General features: G+C 46.6%; 13 non-coding genes and 2 pseudogenes across 13 annotated transcripts; all 15 read right to left on the reverse strand.

Annotated features, from left to right (window-relative positions):
* Positions 1-84: 84 nt before the first annotated feature.
* On the reverse strand, positions 85-275 carry LOC142271632 (U2 spliceosomal RNA). The gene has a single exon (XR_012736655.1). It is a non-coding gene; the product is annotated as a U2 spliceosomal RNA (small nuclear RNA).
* A 1387-nt stretch (positions 276-1662) lies between these two features.
* LOC142271649 (U2 spliceosomal RNA) lies at positions 1663-1853 on the reverse strand. The gene has a single exon (XR_012736666.1). It is a non-coding gene; the product is annotated as a U2 spliceosomal RNA (small nuclear RNA).
* A 1387-nt stretch (positions 1854-3240) lies between these two features.
* LOC142271662 (U2 spliceosomal RNA) lies at positions 3241-3431 on the reverse strand. The gene has a single exon (XR_012736677.1). It is a non-coding gene; the product is annotated as a U2 spliceosomal RNA (small nuclear RNA).
* A 1387-nt stretch (positions 3432-4818) lies between these two features.
* Positions 4819-5009, reverse strand: LOC142271674 (U2 spliceosomal RNA). The gene has a single exon (XR_012736688.1). It is a non-coding gene; the product is annotated as a U2 spliceosomal RNA (small nuclear RNA).
* A 1387-nt stretch (positions 5010-6396) lies between these two features.
* On the reverse strand, positions 6397-6587 carry LOC142271686 (U2 spliceosomal RNA). The gene has a single exon (XR_012736699.1). It is a non-coding gene; the product is annotated as a U2 spliceosomal RNA (small nuclear RNA).
* Positions 6588-7974: 1387 nt separating this feature from the next.
* LOC142271690 (U2 spliceosomal RNA) lies at positions 7975-8176 on the reverse strand (annotated as a pseudogene).
* Positions 8177-8873: 697 nt separating this feature from the next.
* LOC142271636 (U2 spliceosomal RNA) lies at positions 8874-9015 on the reverse strand (annotated as a pseudogene).
* Positions 9016-10402: 1387 nt separating this feature from the next.
* Positions 10403-10593, reverse strand: LOC142271638 (U2 spliceosomal RNA). Its single transcript, XR_012736656.1, has one exon. It is a non-coding gene; the product is annotated as a U2 spliceosomal RNA (small nuclear RNA).
* A 1387-nt stretch (positions 10594-11980) lies between these two features.
* LOC142271640 (U2 spliceosomal RNA) lies at positions 11981-12171 on the reverse strand. Its single transcript, XR_012736657.1, has one exon. It is a non-coding gene; the product is annotated as a U2 spliceosomal RNA (small nuclear RNA).
* A 1387-nt stretch (positions 12172-13558) lies between these two features.
* Positions 13559-13749, reverse strand: LOC142271641 (U2 spliceosomal RNA). Its single transcript, XR_012736658.1, has one exon. It is a non-coding gene; the product is annotated as a U2 spliceosomal RNA (small nuclear RNA).
* A 1387-nt stretch (positions 13750-15136) lies between these two features.
* Positions 15137-15327, reverse strand: LOC142271642 (U2 spliceosomal RNA). The gene has a single exon (XR_012736659.1). It is a non-coding gene; the product is annotated as a U2 spliceosomal RNA (small nuclear RNA).
* A 1387-nt stretch (positions 15328-16714) lies between these two features.
* Positions 16715-16905, reverse strand: LOC142271643 (U2 spliceosomal RNA). The gene has a single exon (XR_012736660.1). It is a non-coding gene; the product is annotated as a U2 spliceosomal RNA (small nuclear RNA).
* A 1387-nt stretch (positions 16906-18292) lies between these two features.
* Positions 18293-18483, reverse strand: LOC142271644 (U2 spliceosomal RNA). The gene has a single exon (XR_012736661.1). It is a non-coding gene; the product is annotated as a U2 spliceosomal RNA (small nuclear RNA).
* A 1387-nt stretch (positions 18484-19870) lies between these two features.
* LOC142271645 (U2 spliceosomal RNA) lies at positions 19871-20061 on the reverse strand. Its single transcript, XR_012736662.1, has one exon. It is a non-coding gene; the product is annotated as a U2 spliceosomal RNA (small nuclear RNA).
* A 1387-nt stretch (positions 20062-21448) lies between these two features.
* Positions 21449-21639, reverse strand: LOC142271646 (U2 spliceosomal RNA). Its single transcript, XR_012736663.1, has one exon. It is a non-coding gene; the product is annotated as a U2 spliceosomal RNA (small nuclear RNA).
* Positions 21640-22665: the final 1026 nt, after the last annotated feature.

Below are 22665 nucleotides of genomic sequence, written 5' to 3' on the forward strand. Positions count from 1 at the left end.
AAGACGTATGCTTTCTTCCAATTCATTAAATCGGGCTAATATGAATCAGGTGAATTGAGTTCTGCTTTTGGAAACTGGGTTAAGAAGGGGTGCACCGTTCCTGGAGGTACTGCAATACCAGGTCAATGCGTGGAGTGGACAGAGCAAGCTCTTTTTCCATCTCCCTGTTCTAAAAATCCATTTAATATATGGTCCCCAGATAGGGGACGTATCAGATATTAAACTGATAAGAACAGATACTACACTTGATCTTAGCCAAAAGGCCGAGAAGCGATAACCAGAATTGGTTTGGGCCTCGAGTGGCACCCTGGCCTATGCCGGACACATCTTAGGGAGAGAGAGCGAGAGGGAGACAAACCCACGCCTACACAAGACATTTTGTCACCCAAGCCAACCCTTGAAAAGGCTGCTTTGCAGAGCCAAAACAAGAAGAATGGTGCGTTTTGCAGCCGCCGCCCACTGCAATGAATCTGAATAACTCCTCCTTTAGGGCGCAAGCAACTCCCCTCCCCCTTGCAGTCTTTCCAATTCACGATACAAAAAGACGGACAGGACAGGTTGCCTGACTTTCCGTCACTGCCACCCTTTGCCATCCTTACCCGTAGAAAGCCCTTTCATCATCCCCAAACCCTAATCTTTTCCCTTTCCTTCCCAGCCCCCAAACCCTGCCCTCTGTACCTTTCTCACCACCCGCTTCCCTTCTCCTGTCATCCCCCTACCACCCGGGAAAAAAAGAGATTGCCCCCTCCTTCCACTAGCCCACCCTCCCACCCAAAGAACAACTTCTTCTGCGCAGCTTGTTTTCTAGGCAGCAGCGCTATTGTGATGTCATCGGGGGGCATTGTGACAAGCCGCCAGTGTTCCGTCTCTTCATGTTGTGCACAGTTCAAACGGAAAATACATCAACAGGCAGACTACAGAAAAGCTTACTATCAAAGGTTAGAGGGGGGCTTTCTCAGAGGGCTTTTTACAGTTTTTCTATTCCCAATTAGCCGTTTAAGTGTACTTATTGAAAGTAGTAATTCTTTCATAGGCCGCCCTTTCTTAGTATTTGACGTTCCTTATATTGCGGTATGAGGCTTCGCAGTAGGTTGCAAACATTCATCACCCATGACTGTCCCCAATTGAGCTCAGAAGCTCAATGTCTATCATGACCTCTCTTTTAGAATGTCCAAGAGCAAGCAAACTATTCCTCCAGGAGAGGGCGCCAACAGACTACTAAAGAGATCATCATTACTCAAAGAAAACCCCAAAAACCAATGCATGATAGGAATAAACAGGTAACTTTCTTTGGAGTGGAAGCGGAGAGATCGCACCAGATGCCAATTCTAGATGTTATCACACCTGTGGTCACTGCAGCAGCAGGTGAATCCACTTTGTCCAAAAGGGATCTATTCCATTCAATTGCAAATGATCTAGATAAGACAGAGAACTGCAGCACGGGGACATAGCCGAGTTGGTCAGGTTGAGTGGTGATGAGTTTGCTATTTGGATGAATAAAGAAAGTCAAAAGTGTGAAAGATAAAAAACAAAAGGAGGAAGTGTGAAAAGTGAATGGGCCAAATTGAGGTGCATATGAAGACGTATGCTTTCTTCCAATTCATTAAATCGGGCTAATATGAATCAGGTGAATTGAGTTCTGCTTTTGGAAACTGGGTTAAGAAGGGGTGCACCGTTCCTGGAGGTACTGCAATACCAGGTCAATGCGTGGAGTGGACAGAGCAAGCTCTTTTTCCATCTCCCTGTTCTAAAAATCCATTTAATATATGGTCCCCAGATAGGGGACGTATCAGATATTAAACTGATAAGAACAGATACTACACTTGATCTTAGCCAAAAGGCCGAGAAGCGATAACCAGAATTGGTTTGGGCCTCGAGTGGCACCCTGGCCTATGCCGGACACATCTTAGGGAGAGAGAGCGAGAGGGAGACAAACCCACGCCTACACAAGACATTTTGTCACCCAAGCCAACCCTTGAAAAGGCTGCTTTGCAGAGCCAAAACAAGAAGAATGGTGCGTTTTGCAGCCGCCGCCCACTGCAATGAATCTGAATAACTCCTCCTTTAGGGCGCAAGCAACTCCCCTCCCCCTTGCAGTCTTTCCAATTCACGATACAAAAAGACGGACAGGACAGGTTGCCTGACTTTCCGTCACTGCCACCCTTTGCCATCCTTACCCGTAGAAAGCCCTTTCATCATCCCCAAACCCTAATCTTTTCCCTTTCCTTCCCAGCCCCCAAACCCTGCCCTCTGTACCTTTCTCACCACCCGCTTCCCTTCTCCTGTCATCCCCCTACCACCCGGGAAAAAAAGAGATTGCCCCCTCCTTCCACTAGCCCACCCTCCCACCCAAAGAACAACTTCTTCTGCGCAGCTTGTTTTCTAGGCAGCAGCGCTATTGTGATGTCATCGGGGGGCATTGTGACAAGCCGCCAGTGTTCCGTCTCTTCATGTTGTGCACAGTTCAAACGGAAAATACATCAACAGGCAGACTACAGAAAAGCTTACTATCAAAGGTTAGAGGGGGGCTTTCTCAGAGGGCTTTTTACAGTTTTTCTATTCCCAATTAGCCGTTTAAGTGTACTTATTGAAAGTAGTAATTCTTTCATAGGCCGCCCTTTCTTAGTATTTGACGTTCCTTATATTGCGGTATGAGGCTTCGCAGTAGGTTGCAAACATTCATCACCCATGACTGTCCCCAATTGAGCTCAGAAGCTCAATGTCTATCATGACCTCTCTTTTAGAATGTCCAAGAGCAAGCAAACTATTCCTCCAGGAGAGGGCGCCAACAGACTACTAAAGAGATCATCATTACTCAAAGAAAACCCCAAAAACCAATGCATGATAGGAATAAACAGGTAACTTTCTTTGGAGTGGAAGCGGAGAGATCGCACCAGATGCCAATTCTAGATGTTATCACACCTGTGGTCACTGCAGCAGCAGGTGAATCCACTTTGTCCAAAAGGGATCTATTCCATTCAATTGCAAATGATCTAGATAAGACAGAGAACTGCAGCACGGGGACATAGCCGAGTTGGTCAGGTTGAGTGGTGATGAGTTTGCTATTTGGATGAATAAAGAAAGTCAAAAGTGTGAAAGATAAAAAACAAAAGGAGGAAGTGTGAAAAGTGAATGGGCCAAATTGAGGTGCATATGAAGACGTATGCTTTCTTCCAATTCATTAAATCGGGCTAATATGAATCAGGTGAATTGAGTTCTGCTTTTGGAAACTGGGTTAAGAAGGGGTGCACCGTTCCTGGAGGTACTGCAATACCAGGTCAATGCGTGGAGTGGACAGAGCAAGCTCTTTTTCCATCTCCCTGTTCTAAAAATCCATTTAATATATGGTCCCCAGATAGGGGACGTATCAGATATTAAACTGATAAGAACAGATACTACACTTGATCTTAGCCAAAAGGCCGAGAAGCGATAACCAGAATTGGTTTGGGCCTCGAGTGGCACCCTGGCCTATGCCGGACACATCTTAGGGAGAGAGAGCGAGAGGGAGACAAACCCACGCCTACACAAGACATTTTGTCACCCAAGCCAACCCTTGAAAAGGCTGCTTTGCAGAGCCAAAACAAGAAGAATGGTGCGTTTTGCAGCCGCCGCCCACTGCAATGAATCTGAATAACTCCTCCTTTAGGGCGCAAGCAACTCCCCTCCCCCTTGCAGTCTTTCCAATTCACGATACAAAAAGACGGACAGGACAGGTTGCCTGACTTTCCGTCACTGCCACCCTTTGCCATCCTTACCCGTAGAAAGCCCTTTCATCATCCCCAAACCCTAATCTTTTCCCTTTCCTTCCCAGCCCCCAAACCCTGCCCTCTGTACCTTTCTCACCACCCGCTTCCCTTCTCCTGTCATCCCCCTACCACCCGGGAAAAAAAGAGATTGCCCCCTCCTTCCACTAGCCCACCCTCCCACCCAAAGAACAACTTCTTCTGCGCAGCTTGTTTTCTAGGCAGCAGCGCTATTGTGATGTCATCGGGGGGCATTGTGACAAGCCGCCAGTGTTCCGTCTCTTCATGTTGTGCACAGTTCAAACGGAAAATACATCAACAGGCAGACTACAGAAAAGCTTACTATCAAAGGTTAGAGGGGGGCTTTCTCAGAGGGCTTTTTACAGTTTTTCTATTCCCAATTAGCCGTTTAAGTGTACTTATTGAAAGTAGTAATTCTTTCATAGGCCGCCCTTTCTTAGTATTTGACGTTCCTTATATTGCGGTATGAGGCTTCGCAGTAGGTTGCAAACATTCATCACCCATGACTGTCCCCAATTGAGCTCAGAAGCTCAATGTCTATCATGACCTCTCTTTTAGAATGTCCAAGAGCAAGCAAACTATTCCTCCAGGAGAGGGCGCCAACAGACTACTAAAGAGATCATCATTACTCAAAGAAAACCCCAAAAACCAATGCATGATAGGAATAAACAGGTAACTTTCTTTGGAGTGGAAGCGGAGAGATCGCACCAGATGCCAATTCTAGATGTTATCACACCTGTGGTCACTGCAGCAGCAGGTGAATCCACTTTGTCCAAAAGGGATCTATTCCATTCAATTGCAAATGATCTAGATAAGACAGAGAACTGCAGCACGGGGACATAGCCGAGTTGGTCAGGTTGAGTGGTGATGAGTTTGCTATTTGGATGAATAAAGAAAGTCAAAAGTGTGAAAGATAAAAAACAAAAGGAGGAAGTGTGAAAAGTGAATGGGCCAAATTGAGGTGCATATGAAGACGTATGCTTTCTTCCAATTCATTAAATCGGGCTAATATGAATCAGGTGAATTGAGTTCTGCTTTTGGAAACTGGGTTAAGAAGGGGTGCACCGTTCCTGGAGGTACTGCAATACCAGGTCAATGCGTGGAGTGGACAGAGCAAGCTCTTTTTCCATCTCCCTGTTCTAAAAATCCATTTAATATATGGTCCCCAGATAGGGGACGTATCAGATATTAAACTGATAAGAACAGATACTACACTTGATCTTAGCCAAAAGGCCGAGAAGCGATAACCAGAATTGGTTTGGGCCTCGAGTGGCACCCTGGCCTATGCCGGACACATCTTAGGGAGAGAGAGCGAGAGGGAGACAAACCCACGCCTACACAAGACATTTTGTCACCCAAGCCAACCCTTGAAAAGGCTGCTTTGCAGAGCCAAAACAAGAAGAATGGTGCGTTTTGCAGCCGCCGCCCACTGCAATGAATCTGAATAACTCCTCCTTTAGGGCGCAAGCAACTCCCCTCCCCCTTGCAGTCTTTCCAATTCACGATACAAAAAGACGGACAGGACAGGTTGCCTGACTTTCCGTCACTGCCACCCTTTGCCATCCTTACCCGTAGAAAGCCCTTTCATCATCCCCAAACCCTAATCTTTTCCCTTTCCTTCCCAGCCCCCAAACCCTGCCCTCTGTACCTTTCTCACCACCCGCTTCCCTTCTCCTGTCATCCCCCTACCACCCGGGAAAAAAAGAGATTGCCCCCTCCTTCCACTAGCCCACCCTCCCACCCAAAGAACAACTTCTTCTGCGCAGCTTGTTTTCTAGGCAGCAGCGCTATTGTGATGTCATCGGGGGGCATTGTGACAAGCCGCCAGTGTTCCGTCTCTTCATGTTGTGCACAGTTCAAACGGAAAATACATCAACAGGCAGACTACAGAAAAGCTTACTATCAAAGGTTAGAGGGGGGCTTTCTCAGAGGGCTTTTTACAGTTTTTCTATTCCCAATTAGCCGTTTAAGTGTACTTATTGAAAGTAGTAATTCTTTCATAGGCCGCCCTTTCTTAGTATTTGACGTTCCTTATATTGCGGTATGAGGCTTCGCAGTAGGTTGCAAACATTCATCACCCATGACTGTCCCCAATTGAGCTCAGAAGCTCAATGTCTATCATGACCTCTCTTTTAGAATGTCCAAGAGCAAGCAAACTATTCCTCCAGGAGAGGGCGCCAACAGACTACTAAAGAGATCATCATTACTCAAAGAAAACCCCAAAAACCAATGCATGATAGGAATAAACAGGTAACTTTCTTTGGAGTGGAAGCGGAGAGATCGCACCAGATGCCAATTCTAGATGTTATCACACCTGTGGTCACTGCAGCAGCAGGTGAATCCACTTTGTCCAAAAGGGATCTATTCCATTCAATTGCAAATGATCTAGATAAGACAGAGAACTGCAGCACGGGGACATAGCCGAGTTGGTCAGGTTGAGTGGTGATGAGTTTGCTATTTGGATGAATAAAGAAAGTCAAAAGTGTGAAAGATAAAAAACAAAAGGAGGAAGTGTGAAAAGTGAATGGGCCAAATTGAGGTGCATATGAAGACGTATGCTTTCTTCCAATTCATTAAATCGGGCTAATATGAATCAGGTGAATTGAGTTCTGCTTTTGGAAACTGGGTTAAGAAGGGGTGCACCGTTCCTGGAGGTACTGCAATACCAGGTCAATGCGTGGAGTGGACAGAGCAAGCTCTTTTTCCATCTCCCTGTTCTAAAAATCCATTTAATATATGGTCCCCAGATAGGGGACGTATCAGATATTAAACTGATAAGAACAGATACTACACTTGATCTTAGCCAAAAGGCCGAGAAGCGATAACCAGAATTGGTTTGGGCCTCGAGTGGCACCCTGGCCTATGCCGGACACATCTTAGGGAGAGAGAGCGAGAGGGAGACAAACCCACGCCTACACAAGACATTTTGTCACCCAAGCCAACCCTTGAAAAGGCTGCTTTGCAGAGCCAAAACAAGAAGAATGGTGCGTTTTGCAGCCGCCGCCCACTGCAATGAATCTGAATAACTCCTCCTTTAGGGCGCAAGCAACTCCCCTCCCCCTTGCAGTCTTTCCAATTCACGATACAAAAAGACGGACAGGACAGGTTGCCTGACTTTCCGTCACTGCCACCCTTTGCCATCCTTACCCGTAGAAAGCCCTTTCATCATCCCCAAACCCTAATCTTTTCCCTTTCCTTCCCAGCCCCCAAACCCTGCCCTCTGTACCTTTCTCACCACCCGCTTCCCTTCTCCTGTCATCCCCCTACCACCCGGGAAAAAAAGAGATTGCCCCCTCCTTCCACTAGCCCACCCTCCCACCCAAAGAACAACTTCTTCTGCGCAGCTTGTTTTCTAGGCAGCAGCGCTATTGTGATGTCATCGGGGGGCATTGTGACAAGCCGCCAGTGTTCCGTCTCTTCATGTTGTGCACAGTTCAAACGGAAAATACATCAACAGGCAGACTACAGAAAAGCTTACTATCAAAGGTTAGAGGGGGGCTTTCTCAGAGGGCTTTTTACAGTTTTTCTATTCCCAATTAGCCGTTTAAGTGTACTTATTGAAAGTAGTAATTCTTTCATAGGCCGCCCTTTCTTAGTATTTGACGTTCCTTATATTGCGGTATGAGGCTTCGCAGTAGGTTGCAAACATTCATCACCCATGACTGTCCCCAATTGAGCTCAGAAGCTCAATGTCTATCATGACCTCTCTTTTAGAATGTCCAAGAGCAAGCAAACTATTCCTCCAGGAGAGGGCGCCAACAGACTACTAAAGAGATCATCATTACTCAAAGAAAACCCCAAAAACCAATGCATGATAGGAATAAACAGGTAACTTTCTTTGGAGTGGAAGCGGAGAGATCGCACCAGATGCCAATTCTAGATGTTATCACACCTGTGGTCACTGCAGCAGCAGGTGAATCCACTTTGTCCAAAAGGGATCTATTCCATTCAATTGCAAATGATCTAGATAAGACAGAGAACTGCAGCACGGGGACATAGCCGAGTTGGTCAGGTTGAGTGGTGATGAGTTTGCTATTTGGATGAATAAAGAAAGTCAAAAGTGTGAAAGATAAAAAACAAAAGGAGGAAGTGTGAAAAGTGAATGGGCCAAATTGAGGTGCATATGAAGACGTATGCTTTCTTCCAATTCATTAAATCGGGCTAATATGAATCAGGTGAATTGAGTTCTGCTTTTGGAAACTGGGTTAAGAAGGGGTGCACCGTTCCTGGAGGTACTGCAATACCAGGTCAATGCGTGGAGTGGACAGAGCAAGCTCTTTTTCCATCTCCCTGTTCTAAAAATCCATTTAATATATGGTCCCCAGATAGGGGACGTATCAGATATTAAACTGATAAGAACAGATTTTTTTTTTTTATTTAATGAAGCTTTCCAAAGCACCGCAAAAATGCATGACCGAAGTCACACCAAAAACAGTGCAAAGGCTAGGATTCGTGTGGACCCCTCCGTGAGAAGAGGATCCCCAAAAATCAACCCCGTCCCTCCGAGCCAGAAGGCCACAGCGAGGGTCAGGGATCTTCGGTGCTCCCCCAAGCCGAAGCCTGGTTGAGCCTTGTTGTTGCTCCCAGCGTCCACCGAGGCATCTTACCCAAGTGGAGTAGGGAGCTACTAGTCGTTGGTTTCGCAGCCGAGACTGCCCGGACCGTCAACCGGTGTTGGTTTCTCAGCCCAAGGCTAACCGGACCTCCAACCGGGTGTTGGTTTCTCAGCCCAAGGCTGACCGGACCTCCAACCGGGTGTTGGTTTCTCAGCCCAAGGCTAACCGGACCTCCAACCGGGTGTTGGTTTCTCAGCCAAAGCTGACCCGGACCTCCAACCGGGTGTTGGTTTCTCAGCCCAAAGCTGACCGGACCTCCGACCGGGATTATAAAAATTTCCCTTCTTAGCCAGAAGGCCGGGATAGGGCAATATGCTTGGAAAGTATGAATAGGCAAGGCGCGGCGTGCGACAGAGTCTGAGGCTTACCAGGGTCCCAACCTAGCAAGTTCAGACTCCCTCCAGGGTGTCCATTCCTGGGGCACATTGCACCATAACCCCCACACTTACTCAGTCTAATAGCCTCGATCCTGGTAGGGCCATGGTTTCCTCTAGATGGATATACTATCCTCCCAAAGTACTAACAAGCGCAACCTTCCAGTGTGCATTGCATCATTGTACTAAGGTGGCCGGAGCCTTAAACCACCTTTTCGAACGATACTACACTTGATCTTAGCCAAAAGGCCGAGAAGCGATAACCAGAATTGGTTTGGGCCTCGAGTGGCACCCTGGCCTATGCCGGACACATCTTAGGGAGAGAGAGCGAGAGGGAGACAAACCCACGCCTACACAAGACATTTTGTCACCCAAGCCAACCCTTGAAAAGGCTGCTTTGCAGAGCCAAAACAAGAAGAATGGTGCGTTTTGCAGCCGCCGCCCACTGCAATGAATCTGAATAACTCCTCCTTTAGGGCGCAAGCAACTCCCCTCCCCCTTGCAGTCTTTCCAATTCACGATACAAAAAGACGGACAGGACAGGTTGCCTGACTTTCCGTCACTGCCACCCTTTGCCATCCTTACCCGTAGAAAGCCCTTTCATCATCCCCAAACCCTAATCTTTTCCCTTTCCTTCCCAGCCCCCAAACCCTGCCCTCTGTACCTTTCTCACCACCCGCTTCCCTTCTCCTGTCATCCCCCTACCACCCGGGAAAAAAAGAGATTGCCCCCTCCTTCCACTAGCCCACCCTCCCACCCAAAGAACAACTTCTTCTGCGCAGCTTGTTTTCTAGGCAGCAGCGCTATTGTGATGTCATCGGGGGGCATTGTGACAAGCCGCCAGTGTTCCGTCTCTTCATGTTGTGCACAGTTCAAACGGAAAATACATCAACAGGCAGACTACAGAAAAGCTTACTATCAAAGGTTAGAGGGGGGCTTTCTCAGAGGGCTTTTTACAGTTTTTCTATTCCCAATTAGCCGTTTAAGTGTACTTATTGAAAGTAGTAATTCTTTCATAGGCCGCCCTTTCTTAGTATTTGACGTTCCTTATATTGCGGTATGAGGCTTCGCAGTAGGTTGCAAACATTCATCACCCATGACTGTCCCCAATTGAGCTCAGAAGCTCAATGTCTATCATGACCTCTCTTTTAGAATGTCCAAGAGCAAGCAAACTATTCCTCCAGGAGAGGGCGCCAACAGACTACTAAAGAGATCATCATTACTCAAAGAAAACCCCAAAAACCAATGCATGATAGGAATAAACAGGTAACTTTCTTTGGAGTGGAAGCGGAGAGATCGCACCAGATGCCAATTCTAGATGTTATCACACCTGTGGTCACTGCAGCAGCAGGTGAATCCACTTTGTCCAAAAGGGATCTATTCCATTCAATTGCAAATGATCTAGATAAGACAGAGAACTGCAGCACGGGGACATAGCCGAGTTGGTCAGGTTGAGTGGTGATGAGTTTGCTATTTGGATGAATAAAGAAAGTCAAAAGTGTGAAAGATAAAAAACAAAAGGAGGAAGTGTGAAAAGTGAATGGGCCAAATTGAGGTGCATATGAAGACGTATGCTTTCTTCCAATTCATTAAATCGGGCTAATATGAATCAGGTGAATTGAGTTCTGCTTTTGGAAACTGGGTTAAGAAGGGGTGCACCGTTCCTGGAGGTACTGCAATACCAGGTCAATGCGTGGAGTGGACAGAGCAAGCTCTTTTTCCATCTCCCTGTTCTAAAAATCCATTTAATATATGGTCCCCAGATAGGGGACGTATCAGATATTAAACTGATAAGAACAGATACTACACTTGATCTTAGCCAAAAGGCCGAGAAGCGATAACCAGAATTGGTTTGGGCCTCGAGTGGCACCCTGGCCTATGCCGGACACATCTTAGGGAGAGAGAGCGAGAGGGAGACAAACCCACGCCTACACAAGACATTTTGTCACCCAAGCCAACCCTTGAAAAGGCTGCTTTGCAGAGCCAAAACAAGAAGAATGGTGCGTTTTGCAGCCGCCGCCCACTGCAATGAATCTGAATAACTCCTCCTTTAGGGCGCAAGCAACTCCCCTCCCCCTTGCAGTCTTTCCAATTCACGATACAAAAAGACGGACAGGACAGGTTGCCTGACTTTCCGTCACTGCCACCCTTTGCCATCCTTACCCGTAGAAAGCCCTTTCATCATCCCCAAACCCTAATCTTTTCCCTTTCCTTCCCAGCCCCCAAACCCTGCCCTCTGTACCTTTCTCACCACCCGCTTCCCTTCTCCTGTCATCCCCCTACCACCCGGGAAAAAAAGAGATTGCCCCCTCCTTCCACTAGCCCACCCTCCCACCCAAAGAACAACTTCTTCTGCGCAGCTTGTTTTCTAGGCAGCAGCGCTATTGTGATGTCATCGGGGGGCATTGTGACAAGCCGCCAGTGTTCCGTCTCTTCATGTTGTGCACAGTTCAAACGGAAAATACATCAACAGGCAGACTACAGAAAAGCTTACTATCAAAGGTTAGAGGGGGGCTTTCTCAGAGGGCTTTTTACAGTTTTTCTATTCCCAATTAGCCGTTTAAGTGTACTTATTGAAAGTAGTAATTCTTTCATAGGCCGCCCTTTCTTAGTATTTGACGTTCCTTATATTGCGGTATGAGGCTTCGCAGTAGGTTGCAAACATTCATCACCCATGACTGTCCCCAATTGAGCTCAGAAGCTCAATGTCTATCATGACCTCTCTTTTAGAATGTCCAAGAGCAAGCAAACTATTCCTCCAGGAGAGGGCGCCAACAGACTACTAAAGAGATCATCATTACTCAAAGAAAACCCCAAAAACCAATGCATGATAGGAATAAACAGGTAACTTTCTTTGGAGTGGAAGCGGAGAGATCGCACCAGATGCCAATTCTAGATGTTATCACACCTGTGGTCACTGCAGCAGCAGGTGAATCCACTTTGTCCAAAAGGGATCTATTCCATTCAATTGCAAATGATCTAGATAAGACAGAGAACTGCAGCACGGGGACATAGCCGAGTTGGTCAGGTTGAGTGGTGATGAGTTTGCTATTTGGATGAATAAAGAAAGTCAAAAGTGTGAAAGATAAAAAACAAAAGGAGGAAGTGTGAAAAGTGAATGGGCCAAATTGAGGTGCATATGAAGACGTATGCTTTCTTCCAATTCATTAAATCGGGCTAATATGAATCAGGTGAATTGAGTTCTGCTTTTGGAAACTGGGTTAAGAAGGGGTGCACCGTTCCTGGAGGTACTGCAATACCAGGTCAATGCGTGGAGTGGACAGAGCAAGCTCTTTTTCCATCTCCCTGTTCTAAAAATCCATTTAATATATGGTCCCCAGATAGGGGACGTATCAGATATTAAACTGATAAGAACAGATACTACACTTGATCTTAGCCAAAAGGCCGAGAAGCGATAACCAGAATTGGTTTGGGCCTCGAGTGGCACCCTGGCCTATGCCGGACACATCTTAGGGAGAGAGAGCGAGAGGGAGACAAACCCACGCCTACACAAGACATTTTGTCACCCAAGCCAACCCTTGAAAAGGCTGCTTTGCAGAGCCAAAACAAGAAGAATGGTGCGTTTTGCAGCCGCCGCCCACTGCAATGAATCTGAATAACTCCTCCTTTAGGGCGCAAGCAACTCCCCTCCCCCTTGCAGTCTTTCCAATTCACGATACAAAAAGACGGACAGGACAGGTTGCCTGACTTTCCGTCACTGCCACCCTTTGCCATCCTTACCCGTAGAAAGCCCTTTCATCATCCCCAAACCCTAATCTTTTCCCTTTCCTTCCCAGCCCCCAAACCCTGCCCTCTGTACCTTTCTCACCACCCGCTTCCCTTCTCCTGTCATCCCCCTACCACCCGGGAAAAAAAGAGATTGCCCCCTCCTTCCACTAGCCCACCCTCCCACCCAAAGAACAACTTCTTCTGCGCAGCTTGTTTTCTAGGCAGCAGCGCTATTGTGATGTCATCGGGGGGCATTGTGACAAGCCGCCAGTGTTCCGTCTCTTCATGTTGTGCACAGTTCAAACGGAAAATACATCAACAGGCAGACTACAGAAAAGCTTACTATCAAAGGTTAGAGGGGGGCTTTCTCAGAGGGCTTTTTACAGTTTTTCTATTCCCAATTAGCCGTTTAAGTGTACTTATTGAAAGTAGTAATTCTTTCATAGGCCGCCCTTTCTTAGTATTTGACGTTCCTTATATTGCGGTATGAGGCTTCGCAGTAGGTTGCAAACATTCATCACCCATGACTGTCCCCAATTGAGCTCAGAAGCTCAATGTCTATCATGACCTCTCTTTTAGAATGTCCAAGAGCAAGCAAACTATTCCTCCAGGAGAGGGCGCCAACAGACTACTAAAGAGATCATCATTACTCAAAGAAAACCCCAAAAACCAATGCATGATAGGAATAAACAGGTAACTTTCTTTGGAGTGGAAGCGGAGAGATCGCACCAGATGCCAATTCTAGATGTTATCACACCTGTGGTCACTGCAGCAGCAGGTGAATCCACTTTGTCCAAAAGGGATCTATTCCATTCAATTGCAAATGATCTAGATAAGACAGAGAACTGCAGCACGGGGACATAGCCGAGTTGGTCAGGTTGAGTGGTGATGAGTTTGCTATTTGGATGAATAAAGAAAGTCAAAAGTGTGAAAGATAAAAAACAAAAGGAGGAAGTGTGAAAAGTGAATGGGCCAAATTGAGGTGCATATGAAGACGTATGCTTTCTTCCAATTCATTAAATCGGGCTAATATGAATCAGGTGAATTGAGTTCTGCTTTTGGAAACTGGGTTAAGAAGGGGTGCACCGTTCCTGGAGGTACTGCAATACCAGGTCAATGCGTGGAGTGGACAGAGCAAGCTCTTTTTCCATCTCCCTGTTCTAAAAATCCATTTAATATATGGTCCCCAGATAGGGGACGTATCAGATATTAAACTGATAAGAACAGATACTACACTTGATCTTAGCCAAAAGGCCGAGAAGCGATAACCAGAATTGGTTTGGGCCTCGAGTGGCACCCTGGCCTATGCCGGACACATCTTAGGGAGAGAGAGCGAGAGGGAGACAAACCCACGCCTACACAAGACATTTTGTCACCCAAGCCAACCCTTGAAAAGGCTGCTTTGCAGAGCCAAAACAAGAAGAATGGTGCGTTTTGCAGCCGCCGCCCACTGCAATGAATCTGAATAACTCCTCCTTTAGGGCGCAAGCAACTCCCCTCCCCCTTGCAGTCTTTCCAATTCACGATACAAAAAGACGGACAGGACAGGTTGCCTGACTTTCCGTCACTGCCACCCTTTGCCATCCTTACCCGTAGAAAGCCCTTTCATCATCCCCAAACCCTAATCTTTTCCCTTTCCTTCCCAGCCCCCAAACCCTGCCCTCTGTACCTTTCTCACCACCCGCTTCCCTTCTCCTGTCATCCCCCTACCACCCGGGAAAAAAAGAGATTGCCCCCTCCTTCCACTAGCCCACCCTCCCACCCAAAGAACAACTTCTTCTGCGCAGCTTGTTTTCTAGGCAGCAGCGCTATTGTGATGTCATCGGGGGGCATTGTGACAAGCCGCCAGTGTTCCGTCTCTTCATGTTGTGCACAGTTCAAACGGAAAATACATCAACAGGCAGACTACAGAAAAGCTTACTATCAAAGGTTAGAGGGGGGCTTTCTCAGAGGGCTTTTTACAGTTTTTCTATTCCCAATTAGCCGTTTAAGTGTACTTATTGAAAGTAGTAATTCTTTCATAGGCCGCCCTTTCTTAGTATTTGACGTTCCTTATATTGCGGTATGAGGCTTCGCAGTAGGTTGCAAACATTCATCACCCATGACTGTCCCCAATTGAGCTCAGAAGCTCAATGTCTATCATGACCTCTCTTTTAGAATGTCCAAGAGCAAGCAAACTATTCCTCCAGGAGAGGGCGCCAACAGACTACTAAAGAGATCATCATTACTCAAAGAAAACCCCAAAAACCAATGCATGATAGGAATAAACAGGTAACTTTCTTTGGAGTGGAAGCGGAGAGATCGCACCAGATGCCAATTCTAGATGTTATCACACCTGTGGTCACTGCAGCAGCAGGTGAATCCACTTTGTCCAAAAGGGATCTATTCCATTCAATTGCAAATGATCTAGATAAGACAGAGAACTGCAGCACGGGGACATAGCCGAGTTGGTCAGGTTGAGTGGTGATGAGTTTGCTATTTGGATGAATAAAGAAAGTCAAAAGTGTGAAAGATAAAAAACAAAAGGAGGAAGTGTGAAAAGTGAATGGGCCAAATTGAGGTGCATATGAAGACGTATGCTTTCTTCCAATTCATTAAATCGGGCTAATATGAATCAGGTGAATTGAGTTCTGCTTTTGGAAACTGGGTTAAGAAGGGGTGCACCGTTCCTGGAGGTACTGCAATACCAGGTCAATGCGTGGAGTGGACAGAGCAAGCTCTTTTTCCATCTCCCTGTTCTAAAAATCCATTTAATATATGGTCCCCAGATAGGGGACGTATCAGATATTAAACTGATAAGAACAGATACTACACTTGATCTTAGCCAAAAGGCCGAGAAGCGATAACCAGAATTGGTTTGGGCCTCGAGTGGCACCCTGGCCTATGCCGGACACATCTTAGGGAGAGAGAGCGAGAGGGAGACAAACCCACGCCTACACAAGACATTTTGTCACCCAAGCCAACCCTTGAAAAGGCTGCTTTGCAGAGCCAAAACAAGAAGAATGGTGCGTTTTGCAGCCGCCGCCCACTGCAATGAATCTGAATAACTCCTCCTTTAGGGCGCAAGCAACTCCCCTCCCCCTTGCAGTCTTTCCAATTCACGATACAAAAAGACGGACAGGACAGGTTGCCTGACTTTCCGTCACTGCCACCCTTTGCCATCCTTACCCGTAGAAAGCCCTTTCATCATCCCCAAACCCTAATCTTTTCCCTTTCCTTCCCAGCCCCCAAACCCTGCCCTCTGTACCTTTCTCACCACCCGCTTCCCTTCTCCTGTCATCCCCCTACCACCCGGGAAAAAAAGAGATTGCCCCCTCCTTCCACTAGCCCACCCTCCCACCCAAAGAACAACTTCTTCTGCGCAGCTTGTTTTCTAGGCAGCAGCGCTATTGTGATGTCATCGGGGGGCATTGTGACAAGCCGCCAGTGTTCCGTCTCTTCATGTTGTGCACAGTTCAAACGGAAAATACATCAACAGGCAGACTACAGAAAAGCTTACTATCAAAGGTTAGAGGGGGGCTTTCTCAGAGGGCTTTTTACAGTTTTTCTATTCCCAATTAGCCGTTTAAGTGTACTTATTGAAAGTAGTAATTCTTTCATAGGCCGCCCTTTCTTAGTATTTGACGTTCCTTATATTGCGGTATAAGGCTTCGCAGTAGGTTGCAAACATTCATCACCCATGACTGTCCCCAATTGAGCTCAGAAGCTCAATGTCTATCATGACCTCTCTTTTAGAATGTCCAAGAGCAAGCAAACTATTCCTCCAGGAGAGGGCGCCAACAGACTACTAAAGAGATCATCATTACTCAAAGAAAACCCCAAAAACCAATGCATGATAGGAATAAACAGGTAACTTTCTTTGGAGTGGAAGCGGAGAGATCGCACCAGATGCCAATTCTAGATGTTATCACACCTGTGGTCACTGCAGCAGCAGGTGAATCCACTTTGTCCAAAAGGGATCTATTCCATTCAATTGCAAATGATCTAGATAAGACAGAGAACTGCAGCACGGGGACATAGCCGAGTTGGTCAGGTTGAGTGGTGATGAGTTTGCTATTTGGATGAATAAAGAAAGTCAAAAGTGTGAAAGATAAAAAACAAAAGGAGGAAGTGTGAAAAGTGAATGGGCCAAATTGAGGTGCATATGAAGACGTATGCTTTCTTCCAATTCATTAAATCGGGCTAATATGAATCAGGTGAATTGAGTTCTGCTTTTGGAAACTGGGTTAAGAAGGGGTGCACCGTTCCTGGAGGTACTGCAATACCAGGTCAATGCGTGGAGTGGACAGAGCAAGCTCTTTTTCCATCTCCCTGTTCTAAAAATCCATTTAATATATGGTCCCCAGATAGGGGACGTATCAGATATTAAACTGATAAGAACAGATACTACACTTGATCTTAGCCAAAAGGCCGAGAAGCGATAACCAGAATTGGTTTGGGCCTCGAGTGGCACCCTGGCCTATGCCGGACACATCTTAGGGAGAGAGAGCGAGAGGGAGACAAACCCACGCCTACACAAGACATTTTGTCACCCAAGCCAACCCTTGAAAAGGCTGCTTTGCAGAGCCAAAACAAGAAGAATGGTGCGTTTTGCAGCCGCCGCCCACTGCAATGAATCTGAATAACTCCTCCTTTAGGGCGCAAGCAACTCCCCTCCCCCTTGCAGTCTTTCCAATTCACGATACAAAAAGACGGACAGGACAGGTTGCCTGACTTTCCGTCACTGCCACCCTTTGCCATCCTTACCCGTAGAAAGCCCTTTCATCATCCCCAAACCCTAATCTTTTCCCTTTCCTTCCCAGCCCCCAAACCCTGCCCTCTGTACCTTTCTCACCACCCGCTTCCCTTCTCCTGTCATCCCCCTACCACCCGGGAAAAAAAGAGATTGCCCCCTCCTTCCACTAGCCCACCCTCCCACCCAAAGAACAACTTCTTCTGCGCAGCTTGTTTTCTAGGCAGCAGCGCTATTGTGATGTCATCGGGGGGCATTGTGACAAGCCGCCAGTGTTCCGTCTCTTCATGTTGTGCACAGTTCAAACGGAAAATACATCAACAGGCAGACTACAGAAAAGCTTACTATCAAAGGTTAGAGGGGGGCTTTCTCAGAGGGCTTTTTACAGTTTTTCTATTCCCAATTAGCCGTTTAAGTGTACTTATTGAAAGTAGTAATTCTTTCATAGGCCGCCCTTTCTTAGTATTTGACGTTCCTTATATTGCGGTATGAGGCTTCGCAGTAGGTTGCAAACATTCATCACCCATGACTGTCCCCAATTGAGCTCAGAAGCTCAATGTCTATCATGACCTCTCTTTTAGAATGTCCAAGAGCAAGCAAACTATTCCTCCAGGAGAGGGCGCCAACAGACTACTAAAGAGATCATCATTACTCAAAGAAAACCCCAAAAACCAATGCATGATAGGAATAAACAGGTAACTTTCTTTGGAGTGGAAGCGGAGAGATCGCACCAGATGCCAATTCTAGATGTTATCACACCTGTGGTCACTGCAGCAGCAGGTGAATCCACTTTGTCCAAAAGGGATCTATTCCATTCAATTGCAAATGATCTAGATAAGACAGAGAACTGCAGCACGGGGACATAGCCGAGTTGGTCAGGTTGAGTGGTGATGAGTTTGCTATTTGGATGAATAAAGAAAGTCAAAAGTGTGAAAGATAAAAAACAAAAGGAGGAAGTGTGAAAAGTGAATGGGCCAAATTGAGGTGCATATGAAGACGTATGCTTTCTTCCAATTCATTAAATCGGGCTAATATGAATCAGGTGAATTGAGTTCTGCTTTTGGAAACTGGGTTAAGAAGGGGTGCACCGTTCCTGGAGGTACTGCAATACCAGGTCAATGCGTGGAGTGGACAGAGCAAGCTCTTTTTCCATCTCCCTGTTCTAAAAATCCATTTAATATATGGTCCCCAGATAGGGGACGTATCAGATATTAAACTGATAAGAACAGATACTACACTTGATCTTAGCCAAAAGGCCGAGAAGCGATAACCAGAATTGGTTTGGGCCTCGAGTGGCACCCTGGCCTATGCCGGACACATCTTAGGGAGAGAGAGCGAGAGGGAGACAAACCCACGCCTACACAAGACATTTTGTCACCCAAGCCAACCCTTGAAAAGGCTGCTTTGCAGAGCCAAAACAAGAAGAATGGTGCGTTTTGCAGCCGCCGCCCACTGCAATGAATCTGAATAACTCCTCCTTTAGGGCGCAAGCAACTCCCCTCCCCCTTGCAGTCTTTCCAATTCACGATACAAAAAGACGGACAGGACAGGTTGCCTGACTTTCCGTCACTGCCACCCTTTGCCATCCTTACCCGTAGAAAGCCCTTTCATCATCCCCAAACCCTAATCTTTTCCCTTTCCTTCCCAGCCCCCAAACCCTGCCCTCTGTACCTTTCTCACCACCCGCTTCCCTTCTCCTGTCATCCCCCTACCACCCGGGAAAAAAAGAGATTGCCCCCTCCTTCCACTAGCCCACCCTCCCACCCAAAGAACAACTTCTTCTGCGCAGCTTGTTTTCTAGGCAGCAGCGCTATTGTGATGTCATCGGGGGGCATTGTGACAAGCCGCCAGTGTTCCGTCTCTTCATGTTGTGCACAGTTCAAACGGAAAATACATCAACAGGCAGACTACAGAAAAGCTTACTATCAAAGGTTAGAGGGGGGCTTTCTCAGAGGGCTTTTTACAGTTTTTCTATTCCCAATTAGCCGTTTAAGTGTACTTATTGAAAGTAGTAATTCTTTCATAGGCCGCCCTTTCTTAGTATTTGACGTTCCTTATATTGCGGTATGAGGCTTCGCAGTAGGTTGCAAACATTCATCACCCATGACTGTCCCCAATTGAGCTCAGAAGCTCAATGTCTATCATGACCTCTCTTTTAGAATGTCCAAGAGCAAGCAAACTATTCCTCCAGGAGAGGGCGCCAACAGACTACTAAAGAGATCATCATTACTCAAAGAAAACCCCAAAAACCAATGCATGATAGGAATAAACAGGTAACTTTCTTTGGAGTGGAAGCGGAGAGATCGCACCAGATGCCAATTCTAGATGTTATCACACCTGTGGTCACTGCAGCAGCAGGTGAATCCACTTTGTCCAAAAGGGATCTATTCCATTCAATTGCAAATGATCTAGATAAGACAGAGAACTGCAGCACGGGGACATAGCCGAGTTGGTCAGGTTGAGTGGTGATGAGTTTGCTATTTGGATGAATAAAGAAAGTCAAAAGTGTGAAAGATAAAAAACAAAAGGAGGAAGTGTGAAAAGTGAATGGGCCAAATTGAGGTGCATATGAAGACGTATGCTTTCTTCCAATTCATTAAATCGGGCTAATATGAATCAGGTGAATTGAGTTCTGCTTTTGGAAACTGGGTTAAGAAGGGGTGCACCGTTCCTGGAGGTACTGCAATACCAGGTCAATGCGTGGAGTGGACAGAGCAAGCTCTTTTTCCATCTCCCTGTTCTAAAAATCCATTTAATATATGGTCCCCAGATAGGGGACGTATCAGATATTAAACTGATAAGAACAGATACTACACTTGATCTTAGCCAAAAGGCCGAGAAGCGATAACCAGAATTGGTTTGGGCCTCGAGTGGCACCCTGGCCTATGCCGGACACATCTTAGGGAGAGAGAGCGAGAGGGAGACAAACCCACGCCTACACAAGACATTTTGTCACCCAAGCCAACCCTTGAAAAGGCTGCTTTGCAGAGCCAAAACAAGAAGAATGGTGCGTTTTGCAGCCGCCGCCCACTGCAATGAATCTGAATAACTCCTCCTTTAGGGCGCAAGCAACTCCCCTCCCCCTTGCAGTCTTTCCAATTCACGATACAAAAAGACGGACAGGACAGGTTGCCTGACTTTCCGTCACTGCCACCCTTTGCCATCCTTACCCGTAGAAAGCCCTTTCATCATCCCCAAACCCTAATCTTTTCCCTTTCCTTCCCAGCCCCCAAACCCTGCCCTCTGTACCTTTCTCACCACCCGCTTCCCTTCTCCTGTCATCCCCCTACCACCCGGGAAAAAAAGAGATTGCCCCCTCCTTCCACTAGCCCACCCTCCCACCCAAAGAACAACTTCTTCTGCGCAGCTTGTTTTCTAGGCAGCAGCGCTATTGTGATGTCATCGGGGGGCATTGTGACAAGCCGCCAGTGTTCCGTCTCTTCATGTTGTGCACAGTTCAAACGGAAAATACATCAACAGGCAGACTACAGAAAAGCTTACTATCAAAGGTTAGAGGGGGGCTTTCTCAGAGGGCTTTTTACAGTTTTTCTATTCCCAATTAGCCGTTTAAGTGTACTTATTGAAAGTAGTAATTCTTTCATAGGCCGCCCTTTCTTAGTATTTGACGTTCCTTATATTGCGGTATGAGGCTTCGCAGTAGGTTGCAAACATTCATCACCCATGACTGTCCCCAATTGAGCTCAGAAGCTCAATGTCTATCATGACCTCTCTTTTAGAATGTCCAAGAGCAAGCAAACTATTCCTCCAGGAGAGGGCGCCAACAGACTACTAAAGAGATCATCATTACTCAAAGAAAACCCCAAAAACCAATGCATGATAGGAATAAACAGGTAACTTTCTTTGGAGTGGAAGCGGAGAGATCGCACCAGATGCCAATTCTAGATGTTATCACACCTGTGGTCACTGCAGCAGCAGGTGAATCCACTTTGTCCAAAAGGGATCTATTCCATTCAATTGCAAATGATCTAGATAAGACAGAGAACTGCAGCACGGGGACATAGCCGAGTTGGTCAGGTTGAGTGGTGATGAGTTTGCTATTTGGATGAATAAAGAAAGTCAAAAGTGTGAAAGATAAAAAACAAAAGGAGGAAGTGTGAAAAGTGAATGGGCCAAATTGAGGTGCATATGAAGACGTATGCTTTCTTCCAATTCATTAAATCGGGCTAATATGAATCAGGTGAATTGAGTTCTGCTTTTGGAAACTGGGTTAAGAAGGGGTGCACCGTTCCTGGAGGTACTGCAATACCAGGTCAATGCGTGGAGTGGACAGAGCAAGCTCTTTTTCCATCTCCCTGTTCTAAAAATCCATTTAATATATGGTCCCCAGATAGGGGACGTATCAGATATTAAACTGATAAGAACAGATACTACACTTGATCTTAGCCAAAAGGCCGAGAAGCGATAACCAGAATTGGTTTGGGCCTCGAGTGGCACCCTGGCCTATGCCGGACACATCTTAGGGAGAGAGAGCGAGAGGGAGACAAACCCACGCCTACACAAGACATTTTGTCACCCAAGCCAACCCTTGAAAAGGCTGCTTTGCAGAGCCAAAACAAGAAGAATGGTGCGTTTTGCAGCCGCCGCCCACTGCAATGAATCTGAATAACTCCTCCTTTAGGGCGCAAGCAACTCCCCTCCCCCTTGCAGTCTTTCCAATTCACGATACAAAAAGACGGACAGGACAGGTTGCCTGACTTTCCGTCACTGCCACCCTTTGCCATCCTTACCCGTAGAAAGCCCTTTCATCATCCCCAAACCCTAATCTTTTCCCTTTCCTTCCCAGCCCCCAAACCCTGCCCTCTGTACCTTTCTCACCACCCGCTTCCCTTCTCCTGTCATCCCCCTACCACCCGGGAAAAAAAGAGATTGCCCCCTCCTTCCACTAGCCCACCCTCCCACCCAAAGAACAACTTCTTCTGCGCAGCTTGTTTTCTAGGCAGCAGCGCTATTGTGATGTCATCGGGGGGCATTGTGACAAGCCGCCAGTGTTCCGTCTCTTCATGTTGTGCACAGTTCAAACGGAAAATACATCAACAGGCAGACTACAGAAAAGCTTACTATCAAAGGTTAGAGGGGGGCTTTCTCAGAGGGCTTTTTACAGTTTTTCTATTCCCAATTAGCCGTTTAAGTGTACTTATTGAAAGTAGTAATTCTTTCATAGGCCGCCCTTTCTTAGTATTTGACGTTCCTTATATTGCGGTATGAGGCTTCGCAGTAGGTTGCAAACATTCATCACCCATGACTGTCCCCAATTGAGCTCAGAAGCTCAATGTCTATCATGACCTCTCTTTTAGAATGTCCAAGAGCAAGCAAACTATTCCTCCAGGAGAGGGCGCCAACAGACTACTAAAGAGATCATCATTACTCAAAGAAAACCCCAAAAACCAATGCATGATAGGAATAAACAGGTAACTTTCTTTGGAGTGGAA

Source organism: Anomaloglossus baeobatrachus, unplaced genomic scaffold (genome assembly GCF_048569485.1).
Source record: "Anomaloglossus baeobatrachus isolate aAnoBae1 unplaced genomic scaffold, aAnoBae1.hap1 Scaffold_3382, whole genome shotgun sequence".
In the NCBI taxonomy this organism is placed as follows: Eukaryota; Metazoa; Chordata; class Amphibia; order Anura; family Aromobatidae; genus Anomaloglossus; species Anomaloglossus baeobatrachus.